We start from the raw sequence: 14,968 nt of genomic DNA, 5'->3' as shown, positions 1-14,968 counted from the left end.
CGATCCGATCCGATCCTGGTATCAGATATCGGCTAGATTGGACTCAAAAAGCTAGATCCGAAATCGGTGACAGAGGGCCGATATATATTGCCAATCCATAAGGCAGATCTATATATCTCAGTTCTATGCTTTTCTGTGTTTACAACAGCCATGTGCGTCTCCTATGTCATCAGTGCTGGCCGGTCTGTGCATTTTTGCCCGGTGGAGCATGATGGAGGATAACTACAGAGGCTCTGCAGTTTAGGTGCGCGCTTCTTTTGCTAACAACTCCGCCGGAAACTTGCAACATGTGCAGCGGTAATGTTTCAACGGATGGCAGTCATGATGAAAAATATAATGGGAGCCCAAAGGAAGAAGATTACGTCAGCTGTAGCCTACTGCAAAGAAGCAAGAAACCTTCTATTAATGGATTCAAAGTGTGAAAAAACGGACAGGTTATTGGATTTAATTGTTCCAGATTCTGAAATTAAGGGATTCCGGCCTGTGGTTTAGCTGGATAATCTCAGGAAAATTAAAAACTAGGCAAAATTTTTAATGTTCTATTGATTGAAAATAATAATATTTACTACAACTGTATTCAAACATCAACAAAACAACTGTTTTCTTACACTTGTATACAAAATAAACTGTTAATGTCTTTAAAACATTTAAAATCTAAAGTGTTTCTCAAATGTCCAATATAACCTTCTTTTCTTTCAGTGAGGGTCAGAGGTCACTGGTAAACTGATTTAGTGAGGTTTCTGATGACTTCTCTGCTGACACTGTGAGCTGTACCTTGTAAGACCTTCCAAAGAGGCTCTTTTGAGCTGTATTTCTTGCCATTACTGTAAATTATCTCCTTTTTCATTGACCACAAGTTCTCAGTCGGGTTGAGATCAGGTGAGCAGGCAGTCCAGTTCATGAGGCAATCCTCTTTTGTATTTTCCTCCATGGAGAAAAACAGGGAAGAGGTGGGCAGGAGGGAATGAGTCAAGAGGCCTGATATTACTTCAAAAGCACGCTGTGGCAGACTGTGGCATCACTTAATGACACATGCAGCAACAGAGACCAATGCTATGATAATAGTTTTGGCATCAACATTGCTATATGCAGATTTTTTCACTGTTTTTTTTTCATCTTGGGAATGACTCTTCCCCTTCTACCTTGGATGCTTTCATCCATCCTGATACGTACCACTCTTCTGGGTTTGCATCAGCTGCATGAAAAGTCAACATCACCCCATCCACTCAGTCTCAGTTGAGTCTCCACAATACTTCATGCTGCATTTGGCTGACATCAGTTCACCCTTACTTCATGCAGATTAAAGGAGACTGGCATAAAAAAAGTTTAGATAAAATTGTGTGTGTGTGAGTGTGTGTGTGTGTGTGTGCGTGCGTGCGTGCGTGCGAGCGTGCGTGCGAGCGTGCGTGCATGCGTGTGTGGAGGGGGGATCTGTCTTTGCATTCACACATGCAGCCAACCCTGACAATTTTCAGGAACTTTCCAGGACCTTTTTTGTGCATGTGAATACAGCTCTGTTTCTACCAAAATATCAACACTGGTATCTGGTATTTGGTTCTCCTTTAGGGCATCCTGCCAGAAAGCTATGCCATAAAGCATTATGCTCACACAGGAGACCGTAGCTGCACAGATTAAATTGTATAACACAGAAACAGATGTTCAAAGCCCATAGTAAGTGAAAAAGAGGCGCTAGTCTCTTTACTACAATTTAAAATGATTCTGAAATTGTGATTTGCATGTTAAACTGTTGCATAATGTTCCTTTAAAAAACAAATATGGCAGCAGCTATTGTTAAACCTTTGCTTCCGATTATCAATAGTGTAGAAATAATGTCAAAATGTATGTTGAAAAGAAATATTCAAACAAAGTTGCTGAAAATATTTCAGTTTTTTTTTCACTGTCCATTCAGGTTAAAGGCTTTGATATACACAAAATGTTTGAAAGTAGCTGTTTTCCTAGCTTCAAGAAGGAAAGTACTCTGCAATAAGCTCAAATATACAGAAGGAGAACGGAAATAATACGTCTATGGAACATAACTGTATAAAGACTGCAGGCATACATCTAAACAGATCAAGAGGATTTAAACTAACTTCACTTCCAGTCCTTTTTTCTTTTCGGTGGTACACTGAATACCAGTGGTACTTTTGATCTAGATGTGCATTTACAGCTCAAACAAAGGCTTTTTTTTCTTGTACATTCTCTGTTGTCTCCTCGAGCAGAAGCAGCCGGCAGGATGTGTTTACCCTCTTTATCCCCTGACACAACCCACCCCATGAAATGAAATCCATACCCCTGATAGTGTGATACTACAGGAGGACAGACGAACAACAGATAAGCCAGCTGGCAGCTTTGCACTTCTCACCCTTGATGACATTTCAAAAATGCCATCCCCAATCATCCCCTGGCTTAAATCATGTTGCACCAACATGAAGTCACTGCCGCCCTGTAATCTCTGCAGGACAGCTGTTTTACATGAGGAAGTCATTGTGTAAGAGGAGAATACATTTAAAAAATGTGTCAAGATTACATACAATCACTACCCTGTAGATACAAACAAATTAAATACATAGAAATATTATTAATGAGTTATAAAATAAAGGGCCAAGTCAAAATGAAAAGTGTAAAAATGTTGAGCTAGCAAATTTGCAACTGTAATGAATCCAGTCCTATTACATTAATGACACAAAAAGCATCACTTTTCTGCATGTGCAGTACAAATCAAAGTGCCGTGGTGAATGGACACTTTGAAGTTTCTATTGTACATTATTTTGTAGTTATTACTACACTGCTGACTTCGCCTTCACGCACATCAGCTCATGGTGAGTTAGTGCTGCACAGTGTGTGAGCAGCTCAAGTTCAGAAACTCAGTTTACAAAACATCGGGATCCCAGTGACCTTCTGCTGAGTTACACCGCGCAACAACTCATTTCATGCCTGGAATAATATGAGAAATAACTGTTTTCTTGTCATTTTTTTCTACCTGTCTTCACGTAGACTTTACTTTTACTGTTTTTTTTTTCTTCCTGTCCTCATGTGCACTGGAACCGTTTATTTTTCCACTTTTCTATCACGGTCTTTTCCTTTAGAGGAGGAAATACAGAAGAAGACATCGATCACAGCTTTCACCAAGCCTCTCTAATTATGCACACTTTGCTTTAGAATACTTGTAATCCTATGTCAGTTACTTTAGCTTCCATTTCATAATAAATATAAGCCTTTAAGTTCCAACTATGTAGGAGCCATATGTGTGTGTTTTATATGTGACATGTTGGTAAGTGCTGTATATTGATGTGAGGGGGGTGTGTGCACTCTGCTGGCACTTGAGTGGTGGGTACGTCACTGTGGGTGTGGGCGCGGTGGTTACAAATAATTCCACGCACCTGTAGTCTGTTGGTTTGGTAACGAGGAAGGGTGAGTCGGGAGTGACACTTTCTGTTGACCGCTACGCTTAACACCACATTAGTTTTGCCATTCTGTACTTTGTCTTGTATTGTATGAAGCATATGTTCAAGTTGCGCATCGTTAGAAATAAAGAGCATTAACGAGCATTAGAAGTGGATGTGTGTTTCTGTGAGTGCGCGTCACAGGTAAACTCCCGTGCTTAGCCTTCCGCGGCGTGTCGGTTTTTGTTTGGTTAAATCGTCAGTCAGCCGCAACAAACTAGTTCAGGTGAAGTGGTAGCTTTGTCATGGTATCAAAGCTACTGTGAGAAGCTCTTTATCGATCCTGGTGACACTGTGAACAAAGCGGTGCATCTTATCTCTCTGCTCATCTTGTTCTGCACATTTCTACAGTTAAAAAAAAAAAGTCTGTTTCTGCTTTCAACAACCTAACACATTACTCACTGAGAACTTTCTGTGAAAACTGTGAAGGCACTTCTGGTCAGCGCACATAAACACCTTCACCAGACCTGCTGGCAAAAGCCACTCATTTCGAAATAACTCAATAGAAATGATTCATATGCATCCTGGTCGTCTTGTTTGGTTTTATGTCACATGAAGCAGCAACCTCTGGGGTCTCATTTATAAAGGTTGCTTACGCACAAAACGGGGCCTGAATTTGGCGTACGCCAGTTTTCACACCAAGTTTGTGATTTATAAAGAACAAACTTGACGTGAAAATGTGACTACAGGTAAGCAAACTCTGACCCAGGCGTACGTACATTTTAGAGGCAGGGGGAAATTGGCGACGCAGTTGGTGAGAGGGAGAACTGAAGTCAGATTATATTTTGATACCTTTTACACATTTCATTCATTGAATAACATTAACAGACCCGCGTCACCATCATCACTAAAATCTACATATTCTATTTGTTTGTGTGTCTGTGGTGAGTCGTTTCCAATAAGCTGTCATTAAAAGATAAAAGCGTGACTTAAAGTTCATCAAATATTTAATCAGCTTTGTCTCACCGTCACATTTCTCCAAAGTGTAGAGGAAACACTCCGGCCGTATCCATAACGTGTTCATCGGGAGACAAAACTAAAGTAACATCAGAAGACGTAAATCAGCCGCGGAGCAAAGTGACAGTCATGTTATCAATGTTTCTAACGCTGTGCAGAGTCACTGAGTTAGTTATACTTTAAATAAAGACTGCTGTACGACGCACGCGGAGTGCAGAGACATGGCCCCGGCTGCCTCACAAACTGATCACATCTTCATCACCTGCATGTGTTTACTGTGTTAATGAGAACAGTAAATAAAAGTGTGCGTCCTGTAAACATGAAACACTGCAGTGAGACCCGTGCGTAATGGTGAATGATGGATGCTCTGGCACTGCTTACGGATACATGAATGCTGCAGCGACGTGGAGTAACTCCATATTTTTATTTTTTATTTGTATTTATTTTGTGGCCCTCCTGCTGTAAGCGTGCTCTCTGACCTCCGCTTCATTCATGAGGACCACGGTTTGTGTGTCAGAAGCTTTATTTCCTCTCTTCCTCTCAGTTGTTCCCGTGACTCACGATGAGAACCTTTGATCTTCCGGCTCATTTGTATGCATGTTCATTCATAAAGTGCTTTGCATTGACCGTATATGGTTGAATGTGGGCGTGAAAAGGGCGGAATATGAGGCTTGAACTACGTGCGCATATCTCCAGGTGGTTTGTGATTTATAAACGGAACATGGCGTAAAGTTTGCGTGCGAACGGTTTTATAAATCAGAATTATTTTTGGCGCACGCCATTTCCAGGTTTTCGGAGTATGTACTCTTTTAGTAGGGATTCTATGCACTCTTTTATAAATGAGACCCCTGGTCTATAATATGAAGCCAAAGGGGAAGTAAGGAAAACTGCAGTTCCTCAAGTGTGCACTTGAGGCTGGCTCCGAAAGCTCCAGAAACCACATATACACCCATTCAAAAAAGCTGATCTTTCCAGTAAAAATACACATGTAAAAACAGCATTCACATTCACATCAAACGCCAACGATCGGGCTATTTACACGATTACAAACAAGAGCATGTTTTGTGTTTAATCGCTTCATTTGCATGTCAAAATCGCCATACACGTTGCCCAATGTGCATCATTCACGCCACCCACCAGAACTTGTGTGTATTTGCGTCATAACATTGATTTTACTCGAATTAAGTCGCAAAAATGACTTTATTTGCATTTGGTGTGTACACCCCATTAGTGAGGAGGCCAAGACCCGCCTCAACTCCACCTCTTTGCCTGTCCTTAAGTCAAGCCAAGTCAAGCTTTATTTATAAAGCACATTTAAAAACAACCTCAGTTGACCAAAATGCTGTACAGTCATTCAAATACAATATAATCATACACAAATATAATAATAAATAAAAACAATAAAAGAATAGTAAGAGCTCAATTTAGGAAATAAAAAGAATAAAAAAGTAAAAAGCCAAGGATTCTTGCTCAGCTGGGACTGAACACCAGGGACAAAAGATGGGTTTTCACAAACTTTTCAGTAGTGTTTTAAAGTGCTCAACAGACTGTGCAGCTCTAACCTGGAAAGGTAGGCTGTTCCACAGCTTTGGGGCCGCCACTGAGAAGGCTCTGTCCCCACAAGGAGAGAGTCTGGACCGAGGTACTGCCAGGGGCAGCTGGTTTGATGACCTAAGTGCTCTGGAAGTGCTGTGAGGCTATACAAGATCTGATAAATAAGATGGTGCCAGACCGTTTAAACACTAACAAATAATTAATAAAACCTTGAACTGGATCCTTAAGTTAACAAGCAACCAGTGCAAAGATGCAAGGACAGGACTGATGTGATCCCGCCGTTTCTTTCCAGTCAGCAGGCGGGCGGCTGCATTTTGGACTACCTGCTAATGCTGACTGGTCAAGACCAACAAACAAAGAGTTACAATAGTCTAAGCCTTATGTAACCAAGGTGTGAATAACTCTCTCGAAATCGTTTCTGGGAAGATAAGCCTTTACATTTGCTTAGTCGATCGAAAGCTTTTCCAACATGGCGTCCACCGACAATAGACTTCAGAAACCAATGGGTGACAGCACAGAGGCTATGTCCATGTATTTTACAGTCTGTGGGTCACATGATGGCATGAAAATTAATTTCTGTTTCATAACCAGCCATGACTCTTCACTGTAAAACAGACATATGAACATAGAGCTTGTGAAAATGTTTTAAAGATCATATAAACAGAAGGCCCGAGTCAAATTGAAGTGCAATAATTAGATAAAACTCTTCACCCAAGGTTGCTTCTTCTACTGTGGGATTTAAGTGGCACAGAGTATTTTTTCAGTATGAAAGAAAGGCAATCGAAGGATAGCCTCTGGTGTAATTACCTGGATGACCTGGTGGGTAAAAAAATCCAGGGAAATGTGGCAGAGTCAGTCTTTATTGGGAAACATTCCCAGGCCAGTGTGATTTATGGCAAAGTCTGTGCAACAGTTTGGGATATGATTTATCATCTAGCAAATTGTGGGAATTTTAAAAGCGTAACTTGTTTAAGTCCACAGCTGCACACACACACATAAGCACACATAGAGCATTCAAATTTGCTGGAAAAAAAACAACATTCCCGATGATGTAAAGGTTTGATTTGGGAACGATTCACTGACAGTAATCTCTCAGGGCATCTCTGTCTGCACTTCTGCTCTGCTGCTAAATGAGACATTCTTGAAGGCAACAGGCTGGTGGGCTGAGTGTGCGGGGATGTCAGTTCACATCCACCTCTGATACCAGCCATGCCCTCACTCAGTCACTATCATTGTAGTACAGCTATTCAGACCAGACCAAACAGCTATTCGCCCTGAAGCAAAGTCTCTGCATGGGCAAAGATACAGGCTGGAGGTTGGCATGCTCTCTTTATGTCTCTCTCTTTCTGTGCACACATCCAACAACTGCTGAACCAACTTTTTCCACAGCTTTAGCTCCAGCTGTAAGCCGAGCCAACACCTGCTCATTAGTGGCACATCATCTGAGCCACTCAGCCTTGACAAAATCACCTTTGTTTACGTCAAAGGATTAAATATCATTATAGGCTCTAACCATGCCGTTAATTTCATTCTTCCCATATCTTTATGGAATTGTGTTGTAAATGTGTGAGTGAAAAAAGATGGATTATATGACAGCTCCCCATAAGTGAAGGCAAAACATTTGGTTGGAGCTCTGCTGACCAACTGGCTGCAGTACAGATCATAAACTAAGCCTCCCTCATGTTAAACATGTTGTTGTCAAAGGATAGAACATGGTTAAAACTATAAAATCAAAAGTTAGCATTTCCTCAGGACTCCGTCTAACCCTTCCCCCCCTCCCCTCAGAGCTCCTTCAAAACGCAGAACAGCAGGACGGGTTTTTGATTGGTGTCATATTTTGCCTCCTGATGGCAGGGATTGGTTGATGTTTTCCCAGGTTTACTCTGGCTGTAGATAGCAGCTTTTTTGCTCTTTTTTAAGAACACAATATGTATTAATTGCCATCGGGACATAAAGATCATTTAACCAGTATAACAAAAAGTGTATCTAAATCTGACTACTAACCCCAGCTTTAAACAAGTTATTTATATAAAATATATTAATGTATAATAAATTAATATATATATATTGTATATATATATATATATATATATATATATATATATATATATATATATATATATATATATATATATATATATATAAACAAGTTTTTTATATGTCAAATATATTAATAAAGTAGGCCTGAAATGGGGTCGTATGTTGTGTCTGAGCTGTAGCACTACCAACAGCCACTATCCAGAGCTATAGCTCCAGCTGATGACAACAACTATCTATCCCAGATTTAACAATATATAAGACTGATGGCATCTCATAGCCTGGCACGGCGTATTTTGATCTAGAAAATGGAGATAACATTGTAAGAAAGGCTGTGTCTGGTTAAATAAACATGCTGGGAGAATTGAAGGCGGGTGGTGCTGGCTCTGCTAACTTTAGCCAAATTCAGCAACCCCGTTGACATCTTTACCTGCAGACTCTGTGATCACATGTCCAGCCATTTTAAAGAAATTGTGCTCAGTTATGATATTTATTTTCTAAAATGTGACCTTTAGACTGTAGTTTGGTTAGTCAGAATTGTAATTTTCATTAAAACGACAAGCAAATTGGTCGCTTTGGAAAATACCTCAAACTAATACATTTTAATACAACATCCAATGACTAAATGTGACAAAAAAAACCCCACAACATATCTAAGGAAAATATAATCCAATGTCTGGTTGAATTTAGATTTCATCTGGCCCCACAGATGTGTAGAGATCTAAAAGCTGTTAAGTACTTTTTTTAATCTAAAATTGAAATCAAAAGCCTCCCAATGTTAAATTTACAACACAAAAACAAACAGAAAATTGTTCAATTTAAGAAGCTGAAGCTATGAATGTTGGCTTTTAAGATTAAAAAAAAAAGGAAACTGAAGTGATACATGAATTAATTATCAGAATAATAACAGATATGTTTTCAGTTGATTGTCATACAAAATAATCAATTCATCATTTATGTGTCCTATTTTGAAACCTCAGTCATGTTTAATGGTCAGTTTGTTCTAGTGATATCACAGGTTATGGTCACAACAGCAACAGATACTCAGATGGGGAGAAATTCACAAGCAAAACACGAAACATTGCTGTTTGTGACCTGACATGATGAAACACACTTTGTTGCTCAGTAAAACATTCTGCATCCACATCAAGACACAGCTGTTTTTTTCAGTATGACAATACTGTAGAATTACTTTAGCTTCATTTGATTCTTAGTTTATAAATATTACTCTGTTACTAACCAAAAGGAGGCTCTCTAGTGTCTGGGGTTACACTGCCCCCTAGTGCTTCAGGCCAGCAATGAAGCACTTCTTCAGAATCAGCACATTTAAGCCTGATCATCACGTTTAATTACATCTGCACAAAACACAGCCACTTCACTAAAATCAAAACTATTGCTCTTTGTGAACTGAGTACAACTGACATCCTTATTGCAGCTGTCTCTGCTTGATGTCTGATTTTCAGAGGTTACAAAAAACAATGGCACCTCTGCGCTGTCATGGAAACCAAGGGGCCACATGATAGTCCACACAGGAGCTCTGACACACTTATGAAGAAATGTCAAGTTTCAAACAGACCAAGGGGGAGTGCCATGAAAAAAGGGCATATGCTAATTATATCATTAAGTTGTAATAACATTCTCAGGCTGCAAACAGAATGAAATGAACACTTGGATGAAAAGGAAAGCTTCTTAATGAGAAGAATATGCAGAGAAAGCTAACAAGAGTAATACACACTATATTGTAATACTTATACGCATATATCTTTGACTATTTTTCTTTTTCTGTTGTTAATATTCTATTAATTCATTATGTCAATTATCATTCTTAAATGTAAGGATCTGATGTTTTTGTTTAGTTTTACATTATTTCAAATTGTATATACTTGGGTTAGATGCTTTTGTGGCCAAAAAAGTATTCAACAACACTGAGGTTGATATTAATAATAATAATACCTAAGTTTTATATAGCGCTTTCAAATAACTCAAAGACGCTTTACAAATAAATAAATAAATACAAATAAAGACATACAAGACAAGCAGACGACAAGGGAAGTGGTGGAAAAATTAATGTGAGGGGAATGCCTGTTTGAAAAGGTAAGTTTTTAACTGTTTCTTAAATGAAAGAAGTGAGTCAGAAGCACGGATGTGTGGGGGGAGAGAGTTCCAGAGGGTGGGGGCGGCTATGGCAAAGGCCCGGTCCCCCAAGGTACGGTGCTTGGATTTAGTGATGGGAGTGAGGAGGTTGGAGTCAGAGGATCGGAGATGAATTTCTTGGGGCACTGGTGGCCTAGCGGTCTAAGCGCCTCACATACAGAGGTTACAGTCCTTTTCGCAGGGGTTGCCGGTTGGATTCCCAGCTGCGACCATTTCCCCGCTCTCTCCCCACATTTCCTTTCCCTCTGCAGCTGTCCTATCGAATAAAGGCAAAAGGCCCAAAATATTGAAAAATAAAAAATAAAAAAAGATGAATTTCTCATACAATTAACAGTGTTGTATAAACTAACTGAATAATCAAACTTTTTAAAATGTGATTTGACATCATTGAAAATGTAGCTTTGTTTTTGTAACATTGTATATATCTAAATTGTACTCTAGCTCTATTTATCTATTTTATTTTACTTATTTTTTATTTTTATTTTATTTTGCACTTATTCAAACTTCTTTCTTGATCCCCCCCCCCCCCCCCCCCCCCCGGGGGATCAATAAAGTAATATCTTATCTTATCTTATCTTATCTTATCTTATCTTATCTTAATTAATCTCAGTTGACTTTGTGAATCCGTTTTTAAGGCCCCAAAATAAAGTGAGTGATGAAAACCAAAACAAGACTAACTAATAGTACTTCACATGGGAGACGACAGATTCCCATAATACAAAGCTGGCAGAAACTTTTTGCCAACCTCTCTCTCCCACAGAATACTTGGACGGTCACCTAACCTACCCTGATCCAAGTTCTCTCTATCACCTTATTAGTGCTGCCTCGCCGCCTCAGGCCGGCTCAACCAGAAAATATGTCACCTATCTGTGTCATTATGTCCCCATCTCAGAGTTCTCACAGTTCACATCTTAGTTTTGCTGAGGTCTATTATCTCATTTTAACTAGATTCCTGGAGACACAGAGGGAGCATCTCTGATGGGGTCAACACAACCCAGGTTCACTGATTACCTAATTGTTGCTCATTAACTTCAAAACAGCAGTGACCTCTTCTGAACACCCATCCTTATCAGAGAGCACTCATCTAACCTGACGCAAACAGCAAACAGAATATGGTCAGCACCTGCTGGTCACTCTTTTTGTCAGTCAGTATAGGAAGTAATATTGCATAATACTAGAGCCTACTTGAATAATTAAGTCAAAAACAGGACGTTTTTTCTAAGATCCCAGTTTAAAATTGATCAAAACTCTTCGGATGATTATGTCCCAGATTTCCAGCAGAATTCTCAGGTCAAGCATAAAATGAGACAAACATTTAAAGAAATTGAGCACCTTTCAAAAGAATCAGTTACAATTCGTAGTACTCGCCAAGGGGATAAACAAGGTAGGATTTTTATGTCACAAGATTAGGAGACAAAGTCCAAGCCAAAAAACCACAAAGGAGCATAAAAACATAATGCAGCAGACACATCTAAAAATATAATAAAATAAATAATAATATTAATTATTATTATTACTTTTATTATTATTATTATTATTATTATTATTATCGAAAATTACAAAAAAATTATCTTAAGACACAAAATGAATTGATAAAAATAAAAGTAAATTTTAGAAAATGACATTAGAGCAATTTAGGGCAAAATATGCAAATTAACTGAATTAAAGAGTGCACCTCTAGAGACATAACATATATAAAGATTAAAATAAAGATGCTGGCCATGATACGATTTGGAGTTTTAGCAGTAGGAACCTTTAAACTTTAAGGAAATCATATCTGATTTTATGACAAAGCTAATGACAGGTGATAAAAACATCTTCATTCTAAGTGAAAGCAAACTGGCTGTCCTGGAATACATATAAGGCAACTTTATGAGTGAGTTTTTACAAGCAAGAGAAGAAACAATAAACGCCCAAACCAGACCTTAGTGATACAGTTCTGACCTTGACATAATTTCACATTGTTCCTCAGAGTTCAAGTTTTTCCATAACTTATAGGTCAATGAAAATTGAATCACGAAATAATTTCAGTCTCTTCTTCTTAATGACAGACTGGCACATAAGTCTGCTCTTTAGGTCGCTAGTTTCTACTTCCTACACTAACTGCTTCAGCTGTGACTGTTTCTGGTGACACATCCTCTTTGTTTGTTTACAGAAAAAGAAATGTATCTTTACTTATATCCTTTGACTGCAACTATCATCTTTTTTAAAAACTCTCCCAAGTATTGTGATGTCCTGCAGGGCAAAGGAGTAAACAAAAACATTCAAGTAAAGCAATTAGGACTGGCATGAATATTGCAGTGTCATTATAACTCCATAAACTGCACAGTAGTCACGTTGAATTCAAGGGCGGGAAGTTACTTAATTACACAAATTAACCCAAAAAGTCCAAAGATCATGTTATGTTTCGCTGCACGATGAGAACAGTTTGCACTCAATCTGTTCACTCTAAGTAGTTCTGTCCTCACGTGCATGAGGTGGATGCAGGTGGCATCCCTGCTTATTCTAAGTTTTGGCTGCAGTCATCTGAAATGGAACATCTCAAGTGTGTCCATATCTGTCTAATATATAAAGTTAAAAAATAAAATATAAGGCATTTGCTGACTGCATTAGTAGCAAATCTGTATGCATCAATAAATATAAGTTACATTCAACTGTGGCTAGTAATAATTATCATTTGGTCATACTTCCATCAGAGCTTACTCTACAGGGATGCAAACCATGTGTGCCTGCATATAAAAATGTTTACCAGCAGCTTGTTTACCTTGTTAGCCCTGCCAGGGAAGTGCAAAGGCTGTAAAGATATATAAATGCCATTATACAGCTGTAAACACCACAGTGACATTCAGGTCCATCAGATGCCATCAGGCGGACCATCATTTACAGTCCCTTTTAAACTCCCTGGCACTGGTAATGTAATGTTCATTATGCAATCATTTTACATTATTTATGCCACATATGAGATGTCAGATATTATTCATAGTTCCACTTTGGTGGACACATTAGAGTGCTGTGCAAAAATGTTCAATGTGATGTGCAGGCATTATTATTATCATCAACCATGGCCAAACAATAACGCTCAAAACCTGGGGAACACCTAGTCCCATGCACACCTATCTAATACCAGTGTGGTATAACACAAATAGTCTTTTCAGCATAGCCTAGAAGATTTAAGACTTACAGATAGATTACAGATCATTTATCATCACTCTTAAGCTCTATAAATAAGAATTATATGGGTTTTGTACTGTACACAGCCGTAGACTGAATTACAAGCGGTGCGCGTTCCCGCGAGGCCCATACAGCTGTAGGCAGGTAGGCTTCTCCTGTTACAACACCTGTTCAATCTCGCTTCATGATATAGGCCTCTCCCTAAGTTGTTTTATCAAATAAAGCCCACCACTTGCTACTTCATCACTGAATACAACTCTATAGCACTTAAGCAAATGTCAGTGTACAAGAGAATCAGACAACAACCACTTTAGAGGAGTGGCCTTCATTTGAGTTTCAATCACTGTGTTATGAGTAAAGATGTATCAACGACAGAAACTGTGTTCATAGAGGCAGCAGGTGTGGTTCAACCAACAAGGCAAATAAACACCATGCCACAAATACGCCACCACCAAACTTCATTAACCTGCGCACACAGGCCTGTTTAATAGAACAGCCCTTACCTGGCTGCAGGGTAACGTCATCGGGTCCTTCAGTGAAACACCTGGGTAATTCGGTCGTTGACGTCACGACATGGTCTCGCACTAATTGATTGTTTATGTTGATATAATAATGCCAGACATTACACGATACAGTAGAAGCGCCGTGTTGCAATGACAACAGTTTACAGGCATTGGCAGTGTGTCCCACCGTCTGACAGTGGGTTGTTGGATGGAGAAACAGTGATGGTGGGATAAATAGTTTTTTTTGCCCACGTGAGTTTTATGACTGATTACATTCCCTCAAACTTTCCCCGCCATCTTCTTCTTCTTCATTGGGGTGGTCCGGCAGTCGGCATCAATTTGGTTGCAATACTGCCACCCTACGGTTTCACTTTTCCCTCATTTCCAATCCGGTGCAGTCCAGTTGCCTTTGAAAAAACAAGTAGGCCCTCCGCGTTATTACCTATTTTATACAGTCTATGGTTATTACCTATTTTAAAACACTTCTGCCATTGTTGCGTATTCGTCCCAATGTTTGCACTCTCTTTTTAATTTTTTTCAACATTTTTTTTTTATTTAGCTTTTCCATTATACATACATACACCATAACAAACGAAAAAATTAGACAAAAAAAGACAAATAAATAAACATTTTAAAAAAGGAAAACAGGACAAGCAACACATACAAACAAGCGCTCTTTAAATAAAAGTAAGCTGAAAGAAAATTGAAATAACACATTGTTCGTTCACAACTCAAATGATGCCTCACTGCAACAACAGGAATAATTTCTTCAACATATATTTGTATTTTAATGTTTTAATATTTTTAAGTCCCTTTTCAAGAAGAACTGCATCTACTGCCCCTTTAATGCAAATATTTTTTGTTTTTCCTTCTTTCCTTATTTTTTCTAAAGTGAGGAAGCACATGTACAGACCTTCACAACAACATTTGACAAGACAAAGACAGCGACATAGCACTATAAGTCCACAGACCAATGCATATCTATATACCACCATATCCATATCCACCACTATATGTTTCCTCTAGAAACCTTCCCCAAGGCTGGAGAGGAGCCATAGTTTGCATTCTTTTTATCTAGCTTTTGGTTTGTGTATTTCCTATATGACATTAAAATGTGGTCATCTGCCTCATTGCACTGATTACAGTGTC

The 14,968-nt window shown here is 38.9% G+C and overlaps 1 long non-coding RNA gene across 1 annotated transcript in view; it reads right to left on the bottom strand.

The window, feature by feature from the left end:
* The window catches only part of LOC117817269, a 78,271-nt gene extending 64,141 nt beyond the window's left edge, over positions 1-14,130 (bottom strand). The window contains exon 1 of the long non-coding RNA XR_004632113.1: positions 13,820-14,130. This is a non-coding gene — a long non-coding RNA (uncharacterized LOC117817269). The remainder of the gene's footprint in view (positions 1-13,819) is intronic.
* Positions 14,131-14,968: the final 838 nt, after the last annotated feature.

The sequence above is a fragment of the Notolabrus celidotus genome, chromosome 8, assembly GCF_009762535.1.
Source record: "Notolabrus celidotus isolate fNotCel1 chromosome 8, fNotCel1.pri, whole genome shotgun sequence".
NCBI classification, from domain to species: domain Eukaryota; kingdom Metazoa; phylum Chordata; class Actinopteri; order Labriformes; family Labridae; genus Notolabrus; species Notolabrus celidotus.
The sequence above is the reverse complement of the archived record's forward strand: the minus strand, read 5'-3'. Positions and strand labels throughout refer to the sequence as shown.